Source organism: Pteropus vampyrus, unplaced genomic scaffold (genome assembly GCF_000151845.1).
Source record: "Pteropus vampyrus isolate Shadow unplaced genomic scaffold, Pvam_2.0 Scaffold128, whole genome shotgun sequence".
Taxonomy (NCBI): Eukaryota; Metazoa; Chordata; class Mammalia; order Chiroptera; family Pteropodidae; genus Pteropus; species Pteropus vampyrus.
Genome location: NW_011888909.1, coordinates 4,632,409 through 4,647,801, shown reverse-complemented (window position 1 = coordinate 4,647,801; position 15,393 = coordinate 4,632,409). Strand labels below are relative to the sequence as shown.

Sequence of the window (15,393 nt, the reverse complement as noted above, 5' to 3'; positions counted from 1 at the left end):
CGGTTCCCCAAAGAGAAGCTAGACAAAAAACACACACCCTCTACTAGTTTTGCAAAACTGTATGCTCTTTCTCTGTTCTAATAGGGGCCTCTGTTTTCACTGACAAGCATTAGTCATAGACACATTATATAAGTTTAACATAGATCCCTAGCTATTGATGGTTTCTAAAAGTCACAAATAATGCAAAAGTAAGAAAAAAATAACTTCCTTTGTGGGATAAAGGGAAAAGGGGGGGGATCATTTTAAACTACTTTTCTTTTAAAATATATATTAAATGGTTTGATGTAGTTTTTGATAAACTGAAATGTGCCTTATCATATAGCAAGTAGAAAAAGTAATTCTACTTTATGATAATGGTGTGATTTTACTATCACAAACCAGGTAAGTCTTATTAAGGAAGATTTATTTCTTTTATTGCTGCTAGAAATAATGACTTAATATGGTATAAAGTTAAAATCCCTGTCGTAGGCACACATTATTAAAAATTGAAATGATGGGATAAGTTGAGCATCAAAATATAGTAATGAGTTATATCCCACTGAATAAAATAAGAATCCATGAATTCATGTGGACACAAATAAATAAATAGTTACATAAAAGGTAGAAAGGAAAGTTCTTAAATAGAGTAAAATGTCAGCTAATAAATATAGAAGGAATGATAGTGTTAGAAAATATCCATTTGGCAACTGTAATAATTATAACCAAGAATTCTTTACCTGGCAAGATTATTTTTCAAGAATGAAAAAGAAATTAAGACATCCCTGAATAAACAAAGGCTATAGGAGTTCATTAGTAGTAGACCTGCTCTGTAAGAAATGCTAAAAGGAATACTTGAGGTTGATAAACAAAGGACACTAGACAAAGATTGAAACCATATGGAGACCTAAAGAACACTGGTAAAGGTAAATACCTAGGTAAATGTGAAATCCAGATTTATTGTACTTTGGTTTGTAGCTCCTTTTCTTCCTATGATTTAAAGGCATATGCATAAAACATTAATTGTAAATGCATTAATAGGCACATAATTTATAAAGATGATCTCTAACAATAGCAAGATAAAATGAGAGAGACAGAAATGTAGAGGAACAGAGTATACACAATTTTAAATAAGTTGGTGTTATTCAAACTAAATTGTTATAAGTTTAAGATGTTGATTATAATCCCAAAGATAACCACTAAGAAAATAACCAAAAAATATACAGAAAATGAAAGAATTGAATCAAATGGTAGGCTACAGAAACACAACTAAATACCAAAAAATTTAGTAATGGCCAAATTGAGGAACAAAAACATATAAAGCATAGAAAACAAGTAGCAAAATGGCAGAAATAAATTAGTATAAGTAATTAATTTAAGTGTAAATTATTTCCAATAAAAAGTCAGTGGTTGGAAGAATGTATTTTCCAAAAAGTTTCATGTATATGCTGTCTATAAGAGACTCGCTCTAGATATAAAGGTACAAAGAGGTTGAAAGAAAAGGCATGGAGAAATATATTCTGTGCAAACAGTAACCAAAGGAGAGCTGGGGTAGCTTATATTATTAAGCCAAATAGATTTTACATTAAAAATGGCTACAAGAGATAAGGATGACAGTATATACTGAAAAGGATTTAATCCAACAAGAAGATACAAAAATTATAAGCATGTATACACATAATATATATGAAACAAAAGGGAACAGAGGGAGAAATTGATAGTTGTACAATAATAGTTGGAGACTTCACTATCCCACTTTCAATAACGGATAGAAGAACCAGAGACAATATCAATAGGAAAGAGAGTACTTGAATGATGCTATAATTCAGTTAGACCTAACAAACATATATAGAACAATTCACCCAACAATAATGGATTATACATTTTCCACAAGTGCACGTAGAACATTGTCCAGAGTAGAACATACGTTAGGCCATAAAACAAATCTTAAGAAATTTTGAAAGACTGAAATCAGACAAAATATCTTTTCTAATCACAACGGAACAAATTTAGAAATCAGTAACAGAAGGAAAATTCACAAAAATGTAGAAATTAAAAAACATACTCTTAAACATCCAATGATCAAAGATGAAACCACAAGAGAAATTAAAAAATACTTTGAGAAGAATAAAAACAAAACTACAAAACCTATGGAAAGCAGTGAAAGCAGTGCTCAGAGGAAAATTTCTAGTTTTAAACATTTACATTAAAAAAGAAGAAACAAATCAATAACCTAATGATATACCTTAAAGAAACTAGAAAAAGGAGAGCAAACCGAACTAAATTAGCAGAAGGTAGGAAATAAAGATTTAGTGGTGATAAATGAAATGAGAATCAGAAAGCAAGAGAATATAGAAAACCAACAAAACCAAAACTTGTTTTATTTAAAAGATCAGCAAAAATGACAAATCCTTAGCTAGACTGACAAAAAAAGAGAAGATTCAAATTGCTAAAATCAGAAATGAAAGAGGAGACATTACTACTGACTTTACATTAATGAAAAGAGTTATAAGAGAATACCATGAGCATGTATGTACACCAACTAATTGAATAACCAAATGAAATGAACTAACTCTTAGAAACATATAACCTACCAAGTCTGAATCACAAAAACAGAAAAAATTTGAATAGACCTATAAGTAGTAATCGAAAGCCTCTCAACAAAGCAAAGCACTGGTCTTGATGGTTTTCCTTGGTGAATTTTACCAAACATTTAAAAAACTAATACCAAGCCTTTTCAAATTCTTCCAAAAAATTAAAAGTGGAGGGAATGCTTTCCAACTCATTCTGTAAGGCCAGCATTGCCTTGATACTGAGCCAAGCAACGACACTACAAGAAAAAAAACCAGACTAATATCTTATATGAACATCAATAGAAAAATCCTCAACAGAATACTATACTGAATTTAGCAGCATATTAAAAAGATTATATACTGTGACTATGTGGAATACAAGGATGGTTAAACAAAGAAATTGATCAATGTTGTACACTATACTAGGAGAATAAAAGGGAAAACTACTTGATCTTCTTAATTGATACAGAAAAAGTTTGTGACACAATTCAACATCCTTTCATGGTAAAAACACTCAACAAACTAAGAATAGAGGGAAACTACATCAATATAAGAAAGCCACATATGAAAAACCTACAGCTAACACTATACTCAGTGGTAAAAGACTGAAAGCTTTTCCACTAGGAACAAGAGAAGGATGCCCATTTTTGCCAATTCTATTCAACATAGTATTGGAAGTGCTAGCTAGAGCAGTTAGGCAAGAAAAAGAAATAAAAGTTATCCAAATTGGAAAGGAAGAATGATGCTATTTGAAGATGATATGACCTTTTGTGTAGAAAACCCCAGGGATTACACGAAACACAAAACCTATTAGAATAAATGCAGAAAAGTAGCAAGATACAAAGCAACACACAGAAATCTGTTGCATTTCTATACACTTACAATGAAGAATTTGGAAAGGAAAATAAGAGAATAATTTTATCTACAGTAGCATCAAAAAGAATGAAATACTTAGGAATCAAGGAGGTGAAAAGCTTGTACACTGAAAACTACAAAACATTGCTTAAAGAAATAAATGAATGGAAAGACATCTCGTGTAAATAGAGTCGTTTGTTGTTTAGTTTTCAGAGTTCTCTATATATCCCAGATAACAATGCCTTATCAGATAGGTGATTTGCAAATACTTTCTTCTATTCTGTAAATTGCTTTTGTATTCTGTTGATTGTGGCCTTTGATGCATGAAAGTTTTTAATCTTGATAAGTCCAATTTGCCTATTTTTTTCTTTTATCACCTGTGCCTTTGTTGTCATAGTTAAGAGATTGCCAAATCTCCTGTCATGAAGCTTTCCCTCTTTTTTTTTTTTCTGAATTTATCTCTTACATTTAGGTCTTTGATCTATATTGAGTTAATTTTTGTATATGGCGTTAGATAAGAATCCAACGACATGCTTTTGCAAGTAAACTTTGTATTATCTATATTTTATAACAATAAAAATAAAATTGTTGTAAAATATTAAATACCCCATCCTGATGAAAATAATCGGTACACTAGGAATAGCAGGGAACATCCTCAACATGATAAAAGATCATATATGAAAAACCCATAGGTAACATCATACTCAATGATGAAAGACTAAAAGTTTTTTCCCTAAGATCAGGAACAAGACAAGGATGCCTACTTTCACCACTCCATTAATATGTTTTCATTTCTCTTGGGTAGATTCATTTTATCTAACCTTTCTGGGAAATCTGATTCCTAATCAATCCCTTGGTCTTCTCTTTCTTCTCTTAGCTTCCACATTATTCCTCTTTTCTAGTTTTCCTCTTCTATTTTTTTTTTAACTTTAATCAAATTTATTGATTTTCCTTGATTGCCTCTGGCCCAGCTTTGGCAGGGCTCTCTGGGTTCGTCTGGCCTTGTTTCTGGGCTGCTGCTGTAGCTGCTGCTGCTGTAACCGTGAAAATCTTTACTGCTTTAAAATAACTTTTTCTCTTCTCTATCTCCTTGATTCAAGCTAGACTTGGACCCTATAAGAGGGGAGCTCGGTTTCCTGCATTTTCTTCCTCATTTGGTGTTTCCAGAACTGTCATCCTGTCAGGTGCATGATGGGAGCTGCAATGTTTGCAATACGGATGAGATTATAACGATATTATAATTAGCCAAAGGTCATGCCCTACTAAAGACCGGTTTTGGCTTATCCACCCTTGCCCAAGCTAAATACAGGGAGGTCTGAAGAAAGAAAAAATTTCCAGAGCCATATCCTAGGGGAGGATGGAGTGTCCCTGCATTACCTGTCCTGCCTCCCTTCCTTTCTTTCATTCCTCTTTTTTCCTTTCTTTCTTCTTTCTCTCTCTCTCTCCCTCTTTGTCTCTCCTGTTGTGACTGCACTGTATGCCATATATGGCATCCAGGTGAGGAATAGAGTGAAGAAATAAAATGGAGTGTGGACAAAAAAGGAGCCACATACTAAACATGACAAACTCAATGGAGGCCAGTATGATGGGTCCTACAAACTCAGAGATTGAAAGTTACACACACCAAAGTTAAGTCAAAGGAAAGTTTATTAGAAAAAGGAGTAGTACTCCACAGACAGTGTGATATCCTCTTGGAGACAGAATGAGAGGGACCAAGAGAAGCTTGGAAAGATAGTGAGTGTGTGTGTGTGTGGGGGGGGCAGTTTGAATGTTCAAGGAATTCAGTTTACATATCATTCTTTAGTTCCTGTGAGTTATTGTTGTTGTTGTTTTTACACTCCTACGGCACCTGATATTTCTAGGTGACCTCCCATCCAAATACTAACCAGGTCTGACCCTGCTTACCTTCCGAGATCAGACGAGATCGGGCATGTTCAGGGTGGCATGGACGTTCAGGGTGGCATGGCCGTAGACCTTTGAGTTATTGTTTAAAAGACTTTGTTAACTCACTTCCTTTGATATGGACAACAGTGAGGAAGGGGAAGGGTATGTAGCATGAAAAAGTAAGAATATGTAGAGTGAAAAGCCTGCTGGCAGTTCCCAGCCTTTAAGCCATAGGTTCCCCATGGTTTTAGCCATAGGGAATGACTCGTGGTTCCTGGTTCCCCTTCACAGGTGTAGAGAATGGTCTGTTAGCAATCCTAGTAGAAATCTTCCTTTGTTCTGAAGATGTCCTCCTGGCTGACTGCAGGGCTGATCAGCATATTGCAGTCTCTGATTGTGGCTTGATTACCATTTTTAATTCTCTTGCCTCCTTACATTACAACCACAACACCAGAGAACAAGACTACAGCAACCTACATATTTACCTTGTTCCTCACATGCCATCTCTGTGTGCTATAAATGTTAATTATTAACCATCCTGTACCCTCCAATGTAAAAGAAGTGTCTCTCCATTTTACTTTTTATCCAATCCCCAAGATTTCCTTGCTTTGCTTTCTCCCACCCACTTAATCTACCACCAATGGATTTCATGTAACCCTCCTCATGTCTCCTTTTATTCTAATATATAAAATAAGCTACAAAACTGCCATTACCTGGAGCATTTTATCAATCCATTGAGATTTTGCTTACTGGCAATTGTCAGTTTGGCTCAAACTCAAAAATTCTCTACAGGTTTGGACATTACTTAAAATCAACAGGATTGACTATAGCTAAGCTGCTAAATTACTAAAACCAAGTAGGTTGAGGCATAAGGAAATGATTCTATTCATTTTAACTGGACTGGTAACTTAAACTTTTGAGCTTTCTAGTCTTGCATCAATGCCTAGATATACATCAAAATTACAGATAACCTTCTGATTACCCCCTGAAGGACTAGGAAAGTTCATGTATCCAGACCACCTGTCATCCAGGATCCAGACCATTGGTCACCTAGAGGATTACCATCTCAGACCAATCCAGAGGCTAAGAATGCAGGACTGATTCCTCTTCAGAATGTACTTTTTATTATAAGAACTCTGTTTTTCTTTCTTCTTCGAAACACTCTGGGTATTGCTTAGTTGTTTCCAATTTGCAAACCCTAAGACCCTTGCATAAATCTATTATTTATTTCTAGCCAAAGCTTCCAGACTCTTTGAGTTCTTTTGACAAGGGATACAGAGGCAGCTGCTATTTCCAATAGTTAAAGAGAAAACTACAGGCCCCAAACGGTATCGCTTGCGCTGAAAGTCTATGATACCAACCTAGATTTAATAACTGATATAGTTGCAGTTTCAACCTCTCCAAGAAACATAATCTTAGACAACCAGTCTGGAATTTTCTCCTCAAACATGGGTAACGTAATTAGTCACATAGACCATCTCCATCCCTCATAGAAAGAAGAGGTAATCCTAATGATAAAAACTTCCCATATAATCCTTTTTGTTAATTGCTCCCTTGCCCCACCCTTTTCCCTATAAAAATCTTCCATTTTGTACAAGCCCCTCAGAGCACTCTTCTAGTTGCTAGATGGTATGCTGCTTGATTCATGAATTGCTTAATAAAGCCAATTAGATCTTCATATTTTACTCAGTTGTATTTTGTTTCTTTAACACATTTCTGAAATGGGAATCACAAGAACTGGATTTCATTGATAACCTTTAATACTGTGTGACACTGGTAAATTTAACTTCTAGTTTCACTAAGCTCAGGTATTAAAAATGGTTCTGGATCAATCAACTTCTTTAAGGTCCTTTAATTTGAATACTTTTAAAATCCTAAGATCCGTGAAGGGATCGGATTCACTAGTTTCTCAGGCGGCCTTATTCCCTAAGTGCTGGCAACCGTCTTCTGGCCCAATGACTCCTCTCTTGCAGCCTCCCGCCTCCCATTCCACGTTAGTAAAATGGTCCACGGCCAGGCAGGATCGAAATGGCAGAGTCGCCCTCAGGCAACTGCGAGTCAGCTCCCAGAAGCGAGGACTGAGGAAAAGACAGAAGGGCCGGCTTCTCGCAGGCTCCCGAACGCTCCAAGTCAGCACTCCAGGGTTAGCCTTCAGGCCTCTTTCCCCTTCCCTCTAGGATTGCGGGTGCTGTCATTACACCTCTGGGTTCGGCCCCGCTCCACCCAGCACAGATTCCGGGGTAACCCGTAAGGGTATCCTCCCACCGAAGGCCCAAGGCCCCGGAAGTGACGTCGGTGCGTGCGTGACGTGCGTTCGCGGAGGCGGGGCTTGAGAGAGGGAGGGTCCGTGTGAGGGCGGGTTGTGGACTGGCAGAGCCAGGACTACTCGAGCGACGCGGGGAGAGCGGCGGTCTCGACGCCTGTGGGTCTTTAGACGAGGTACGGAGCTGAAGGACGAGAGCCGTGGGCAGCGCTGTTCTTGGCTCCGGGAAGCGGGGCGGTGGCGCCGTCCGGGCGGGGGATGCTGGGTCATTCGTTCGTGCAGTCCACCCGGCCCGGGCCGTTTCGCTTCGGAGCCCTCTTTCGCCCTCCTGTCGCCCTCCGTCCCAACTCGGGTCCCGGGAGCGCGGCCTTAGCCCGTCCCAGGCCGTCGCCCGCCGCCTTAATCCTCTTGTTGCTCAGCCTGCCTGTGTCAGACGCTCGTCGCAAAGTTCTTGACGGCCCAGCCCAACTCTGACGGACAGACGCTTATCATTTCCTGGCCGCCTCCTGCCACCCGTCCTGCCCTCGCGGGATGGCTTCCCTCTGGCCGGCTCCGGCCTCACTGTCCAGTCTACGGAGTCCGAAGGGACACCTGTGGTGGAGGCCAGTCAGGTCGTGTCTTGGGGCCCTCGCGGACCCATCTGGGTTGGAGGCTTGGACCCAAATCGCAGCCTGGCCTTGGCAGAGGAGCCGGGACATCGCGAACCCGCGTCAGTCTTGAGGAGAGAACGTCTCGTTGCTGGGAGGGTGCTGACTTAAGAGGCCCTGGGACTTGAAGACTAATTCTAACTTTCGCCCCATGGTTGAAGGCCTGGGGTTAGGAGCAGAAGTCTCCAACCGTCTTGGAGGACAGCAGAAGTGATGCCCATCACGGAAGTTTAGCAGAGAGGGCGGGAAGGACTCAGCCGCTTTAGAGAGTAGGTCATAGCCAGCTGGTGGTGTCTCAGCTCTGGTGACCAAGCCCTGTGGTTGGGAAATGTGTCAGTGGGCGCTGATGGGCTCTTGTTGCCCTTGAGATTAGAACGAGTTAGAGTTCCAGTACGAGTTTACAGCATCACTTGGGGAGTAGTAGTTTTTATTTTTTATTTTTTTTGGCGCTGAAGAATTTTGTCTTTTGAGATTAAGAAATATTTGTACTTTTTTTTCTCTAAGCCTAACACTGCTTTAAAAAAGTATTAATTAAAATAGTTGTATAAAGAAAGTATGCCGAGGATGCCGGAAGATTTTATTGTATTGTTAGTCCATTTAATAAATAACATTAACTTTTTTAAGAGTTACTGATTCTTATGCGGAAGATTTAAGAAGTGTTCAGGATTTGAATTTTTACTGACCTTGGAAGCAGTCCTGTTTCTTCTCCGTAGAAGTTAGACAATTTGGGGGTGGGGGAGACACAGCAAAGATACTTTGAATACAATGTAAGTACTGTGAGCTGATAGAGCACCCTAAGTGTCCTCCTTACCCCGAGGGACTGCAGGATGTGGAGGGTGGTAAAAGGTATCAGGGAATATACCTTTCTGGAATTATGAAGAATGAGTAACATTCGGACTAATAAAGTAGGGTGGGAATTTTAGGGATAGGCAGGAATGTAGGAGTGGGGAAACTAAAGGAGAAGAGGCCAGTAACTACATGGAGGTGGTTTTTGATAAGTAAAAAAGTGCAGGGCAGTGGGTGGTGACAGGGGCAGGGAGGCTGGAGGTTGGCCTTTTACCTGATGATGCATGCCAGAACCCGGAAAGGGCTTTAAGGAGAGTCACTGAGCAGTTAAAAGGAATTTTATGCAGATCTTACACACAGGCTGCTATGTGGCTGGTGAAGATTGTGCCCAATACTGTGCTTGATTACGTGCTTTTTGGTATTTTAATCTTTTGTGCTTATTCAGTGTTTGAATTGAATTGTCTATTCATTTACTGTTTCTTTTCATAAGAATAACTGACCTTGCTAATTTGTAAACTTCTATAAACAGAAATTCTGCATTCTTAATCCAAGTTAGGCATTGACAAATGTTCCATAGGTACTTGTTGATTTGATGAGAATTCATTGATTTCTGATGTTGATTTTCAGTGAAAAATTTAATCAGTTTTTATTTTAATATCTACATATAGAAGAACTAAGGTCCTGTTTGATTTACTTGTGTCAGTCTTTGTCTAGAAACATAGAATTTCAGTCTTGACAGTGTGAGTTTAATTTTTGGCACATGTGTTTTTATTGGTTGCAAAGTAAGCATCTCTAGGAGAGATGACCCATTCCTAAAATGTAGGCAATACCCGTGTAACATAACACCTGTCTATTCTGTGTCTCAGAATAGAAATGCTATTAAGTGGCTTCTTAACTCATAAAGCTATCACACCAAAAACAAAAGTTTCACACTAGAGGCCAAATGTTTTGCAAGTCTTATTAAATCTTCATTTCTTACAAAAGCATTGTAGAAACATTGTGTTATTTCATATGACTGAAATACTTTGAAATAAGCTAGACTATTGTTGAATAAACACTTAGGAAAAAGGACAATTGACATATTTTTATCCCACTTAATATTACATGGTTCATATTTTATCTGTTTGATATTTGGGTAAAGCTAAAATGCTTTAAGAAAAGGCTGTACTTCTATGATGCTGTTTTCAAATTACTTTGAGATTCCCGTTTTTGATGACGTTATTGTTGGTGGGGTAGAAAGTATAATTTTTATTGTATAGTAGAACATTTTTTGTGTGTTTCTGGTAGCATACCTCATTTATGGTCACAAGGAGGGTGAAGAGCTGTGAGTATAATCAATTAGATTCATATGTAGTTAAAAGTTAGAAGTTATGATCAGAATAAGTATGAGTTGATGAATGGGTAAAGTTTTACACACTAACAGAGTCTTAACCTTTTTATTTTCCTCAAAAGACAGCAAGGAGATTGCTGACATCCCTGAAACAGTGGTGTAGCAGGAGCCTTTGGTGCTCTAAAGTCTTGCTGTCTCACATTAACGAATGGTTGGCAGCATTCTCTATGCTAGGCACAAGGCAACTCAGAGGAATTGTACGGAAATCTTATGAATCATTTTTGAAGCTAGTCACTTCCCATTCAGAATAAATAATTGTAACTACATTTTTGGCGACTTGACATGTATTTTAAAACAAAAAAAGACTTTGAAATGAATATATATATATTATATATATATATTATATATATATTATATACACACACACATATGTGTGTGTGTGTGTGTGTGTGTGTATAATATATATATATTCTCAACTTGTTTCCTATTTATATGTAAATAAAATAGTGCTTGAGAAGTAAGTTGAGATCCTTTTGAAGTTTAAAGTTTTTAGACACTGGCAGGAAAACTGAGCAGGAGGTTGGATTTTGTATCACTACCTTCATTGGGCCCTGGAGAGTGTGTAAGGGACAAAAGTGAAAGAAAACTGTCTATGCAGATACTTTGTCAGTTTTCTAAGTAAATCATCTAATAAATTTAGAAAGCATCTATTGAGTATTCACTCTATTCCTAGCGCTGTGCTATGTGTCTACGAACATATAGTGGACACGTAAGCAAGTAATTATAATAGAATGTGAGTGCTATAATAGCTGTATTTATAAAATACTATAAATACAGAGAGATAGAATTATTCTGTCAGTAGGAAAAGGGGAATCAGTGTTATTTGAACAAGGTGGGATTTGAAAGAAGACAAACAGAAGGATATTCTAGGCTCGTTCATAAATAAGATGACCATCTGATTTATTATCAAAAGCAAGTTACTTTTGAGAATCATAGGGATTCCAGGACAGCAGGCATAAGCCAGGATTGTTCTCACTAACGGAGATATATGATTACCCTATTTGCAAAGAGCAAGTGATGCTGCAAGCCCACAGTTTTGTGTTAACTTGTGGAAAACTCATTTATTTTAATTACTTATAGAGTTTACAGCCATTTTATTTCATGGTTTATTAGTTTTGCAGAGCTTCTTTACCAAATTACCATAATTGGGTGGCTTAAAACAACAAATTTATTCTTTTGCAGTTCTGGAGGCTAGAAATCTGAAATCAAGGTGTCAGCAGGGCCATGTTCTCTCTGAAGGCTCTAAGGAAGATGATTGCTGGCAGTCCTTGGAGTTTCTTGGCTTGCAGCTGCATCACCCCAGTCTGCCTCCTGGCCACATGGCCTCTGTGTGTTTCTGTCTCTAAGGACCTTGTCCCAGTCAATCCCAGTCATTGGATTAAAAAGTATTTAAGCTGAGCTATCTAGCAAATCTGGATAAATACATTTTCAATCCAGGCAATTGCTTTTTGTGTTTCTCCTCTCCCAGAGATGTGTGTATATATATCACTTTGCCCAGCCACAGGGTGAAATGGCTGCGGGGAAGCTAAAACTAAGATATAACTGGGCGGAAAAACCCTTTAATTGTTGAAACCACTTTATATATTGCAGTTTGTTGTCACTTTAGGTGGAGTTAAGAGATAATTTTTGGTCATTTGCTTATCGAATAAATTGACTGTTGGGGAATTGGCTGCTTTTGTGAAAGAAGGGTAGAGCATGGTAGAAGTAGGCTAGCACAGCCAGATTATTTTGTGTGTAATTTTGAGTTATCGGTCTGGGGAATAGTATACTTGGATTGGAGTCAATATCACTTAATTGAAGAGGGTACAATTTAGTACAGTAGAAAATTATTGTCTAGAACTCATTCCTTAAGAATGCTGCTCTGCTGGCTCTGCTCATTCCAACAGCATAAATTCTACATTCTATTCCAGGGGTTTGATTATCATTTGGAATTATTTGGGCAGGCTAGTTGTTTGGATACTTTGTTTTGTTACATATAACATTGGAACTCTGCCATGGATTCTCTGTGTGACATCCACATTCATTTTGGAAGCAATGTATTAAATGATATGAAAGTTGGTGAAATTTGGGTACAGATTTGAAACACTAAGTATCTGATTAAAACTATGGTGTCATAACATTAAAGTCAAGGACTAAAAGATAATATAAAAAGAACAAAAGATGACAAAAATGAGCAAGAACATGAACAGTTAAATTCCTCTAAGAATATATACTAATGGCCAATAAATATAAAGATGGTTAACCTTAAGGAAATGCATATTAAAACAAGAAATGATTTTTTTTTTTGCCTTTCTGATTGGCAAAAATTAAAGGTTAATAATGTAGTGTTTATGAGTTCGTGGGAAAGTAGATTCTCATACATTGTAGGTGAGAATATAAATAGGAGCAATATTTTTGTGGGGCCAGTTTGGTAGTATATATTAAAATTTAAAATGCACAAACCCTTTGACATTCCATACCTGTTTCTAGGAAGCTATTCTTGTTATGCTAATGGTCTCTCATATCCTTATCCTACATATCAGAGATTTACAAATTCTTATTAGTATAATTTCTAAGTATGATAAAATACTTCATTGTCTTATTTATTTGAAATATTTTTCCTAGTCTCTTACTTGCTTTTCTGTTTTGATTCTAAGTGAGACCTTTTAAAAACTAGACATAAGTTTCAATTTATGTATTCAAATCTGTTTCTTTTTTGATTTCTCCTGTAGCATGTAAGCTTAGATAACCCCCACCTCTTGAGAACTTCCATAAATACTTAATTTTAGTTTTTTCTACTATTTTTCATCTATCTTTAAAAACTTTAACTCTTTAAGATGCCTGTAATTAATTTTGGGGATACCAGATTGCCGACCAGTTATTCCAACCTTGTTTATTGAAAATTCTTCCCTTATTCTCTTCTTCTAATATTAAATTATTTTATATATTATATTATTATTGATTTGGGGGTCAGTTTGTTCTGTGGTAATTTGCCAGTTTTGTTGCAAAGTTCACACTATTTTAACTACAGTAAAAAAAAAGTTGCTAAGTTCACACTATTTTACAGAAAATTTAAGTCAATAAATTAATTTAGAAAATTTTAAAAATCTTGCCTGTTATTGTGATGAAATACGGAATAATTTTGTCAAAGACAAAAAAAAATCTTTTGTATTTTTGTCATTTGTAGTAAACTTATACATTTTGATGTATTTGCCATTTTAATAATATTTAATTTTCTCATACTGTGTCCTGGTATATGTCTTACCAACTATTTAAACCTTCTTTATATCTCATTTTTTATATATTTTTTTAAATTAGTTTCAAGTATACAGTACATTGGTTAGACATCTAGATAGTTCATAAAACAATCCCCTCAATTACTCCCTCCCTCCCCTGACCCTCCACCTAGCCAACATATTAATATTAATGGCATTCCCTATGCCATGCTCCCCATCCTCATGACCATCCATCAGCTACTAGTCTGTACTTCTTTAACCCTTCACCCCATTCTCCCAGCCCCCCAAACCGCTCTCCCCTCTGTCTGTCACCAAATTGTCCACTATATTTGTGAGTCTGTTTTGGATTAGTTTGTTCTTTTTATTCCTTAGATTCTGCATATTAGTGAAATCATATAATGTTTACCTATCTGTCTGACTTACATACTTTCTAGGTCTAGCAAAGCAATATCTTTTTCCATCCTCTTCCTCTCAGTCTCTTTGTTTCTTAATCTGAAATGAGTCTTTGTATTTTTTCTTCTTAAAGAAGTCCCTCCAACATTTCCTGTAATACTGGCTTGGTGGTGATATATTTCTTTAGCTTATTTTTGTCTGAAAAGCTCTTTATCTGTCCTTCAACTCTAAATGATAGCTTTTCTGGATAAAGTATCCTTGGTTGTGATCCTGGGTCTTCATCCTGTTGAATATTTTGTGCCAAGCCCTTCAGTCCTGCGCAGTTTCTTTCAAGAAATCAGCTGCCGGTCTTATGGGTGTTCCCTTATAAGTATCTGTTTTTCTCTTGCTGCTTTTAATATTCTTTCTTTGTATTTAACCTTTGGCATTTTAATTATGTTGTGTCTTGGTGTGGGCCTCTTTGGTCCCTGATTTTGGATTTCTCTGAACTTCCTGGGGTTCTATTTCCTTCACAAAGTTAGGGAAGTTTTCCATCATTATTTCTTCAAACAGCTGTTCAGCATCTTGATTTTCTTCAGTTATGCCACTCAGACAGATATTTAGACCCTTAATAGTGTCTCTTAAATTATTCTCCTTAAGTTATTTTTATAGTCTTGGCATCTTATCTCTTGCCATTCTGATTGCATGGTCTTGGCTTTCCCATTCTCTAGATAGGACATTTGGTCCTTTATTCACTTTGTTTATTCCTTTGTTTATTCCATTTAATATACTTCTCATCTCAGATAATGTGTTCATTTCTGACTGATTCCCTTTTATAATTTCCATTTCCATTTTTATGTTTTTTATCTTTTTGTTGAATTCTCACCGAATTTATCTACACTTTCCAAAAGTTCATAGAGCATCTTTATAACCAGTGTTCTGAACTCTGCATCTGTTAGATTACTTGACTCCATTATATCTGGATCTCTGTTCTGTTCTCTCATATGGTTTCTGCTTCTTTGTCTTCCCATTTTGGCTGCCTTTCTGTGTCTGTTTCTATGTACTAAGCAAAGCTCCTAATTCTCCCGGTCTTATTAGTGTGGATTCGTGAAGTAGTTGTCCAGTGGCACAGTCCTGAGAGGGATTCAGCTGCAGGCCAAACTTAGCCCATGCCTCTAACCTCTCTGGGTCCACCTGTTAAGATTCAGCAAGCAATCCACAGATACTGTGCTTATAGTTGCCGCAAAAGGCCATACCAGAAACCGAGGCCAGCTGCCTCCAGTGTGAGTTTAGGCATTGCTCAGCAAGGAGCACCTGACTTGCTGAGGATATACCTGGATGTGGCATGGGTGGGGCCTGGAGTTGGGGGAGGCGGGTTTTCAGGGAATCCTCTGGGCAGAGTGACCTCTGTTATCCAGTTTGATGACGTCAA

General features: G+C 37.3%; 1 protein-coding gene and 1 pseudogene across 9 annotated transcripts in view; one reads left to right on the top strand and one right to left on the bottom strand.

Moving 5' to 3' along the window:
* The window catches only part of RABGEF1 (RAB guanine nucleotide exchange factor 1), an 83,253-nt gene that overhangs the window by 19,756 nt on the left and 48,104 nt on the right, over nucleotides 1-15,393 (top strand). The window contains exon 1 of one of the 9 annotated variants that reach the window (XM_011366983.2): nucleotides 7,592-7,727. The exons of 6 other annotated variants lie outside the window; for them this stretch is intronic. The gene's annotated coding sequence lies outside the window, so the exon portion shown is untranslated. Of the gene's footprint in view, nucleotides 1-7,591; nucleotides 7,728-15,393 lie in introns of those variants that run through there. 2 more of the 9 variants (XM_011366982.2, XM_011366984.2) reach the window with 2 other exon arrangements.
* Nucleotides 5,242-5,360, bottom strand: LOC111744170 (annotated as a pseudogene).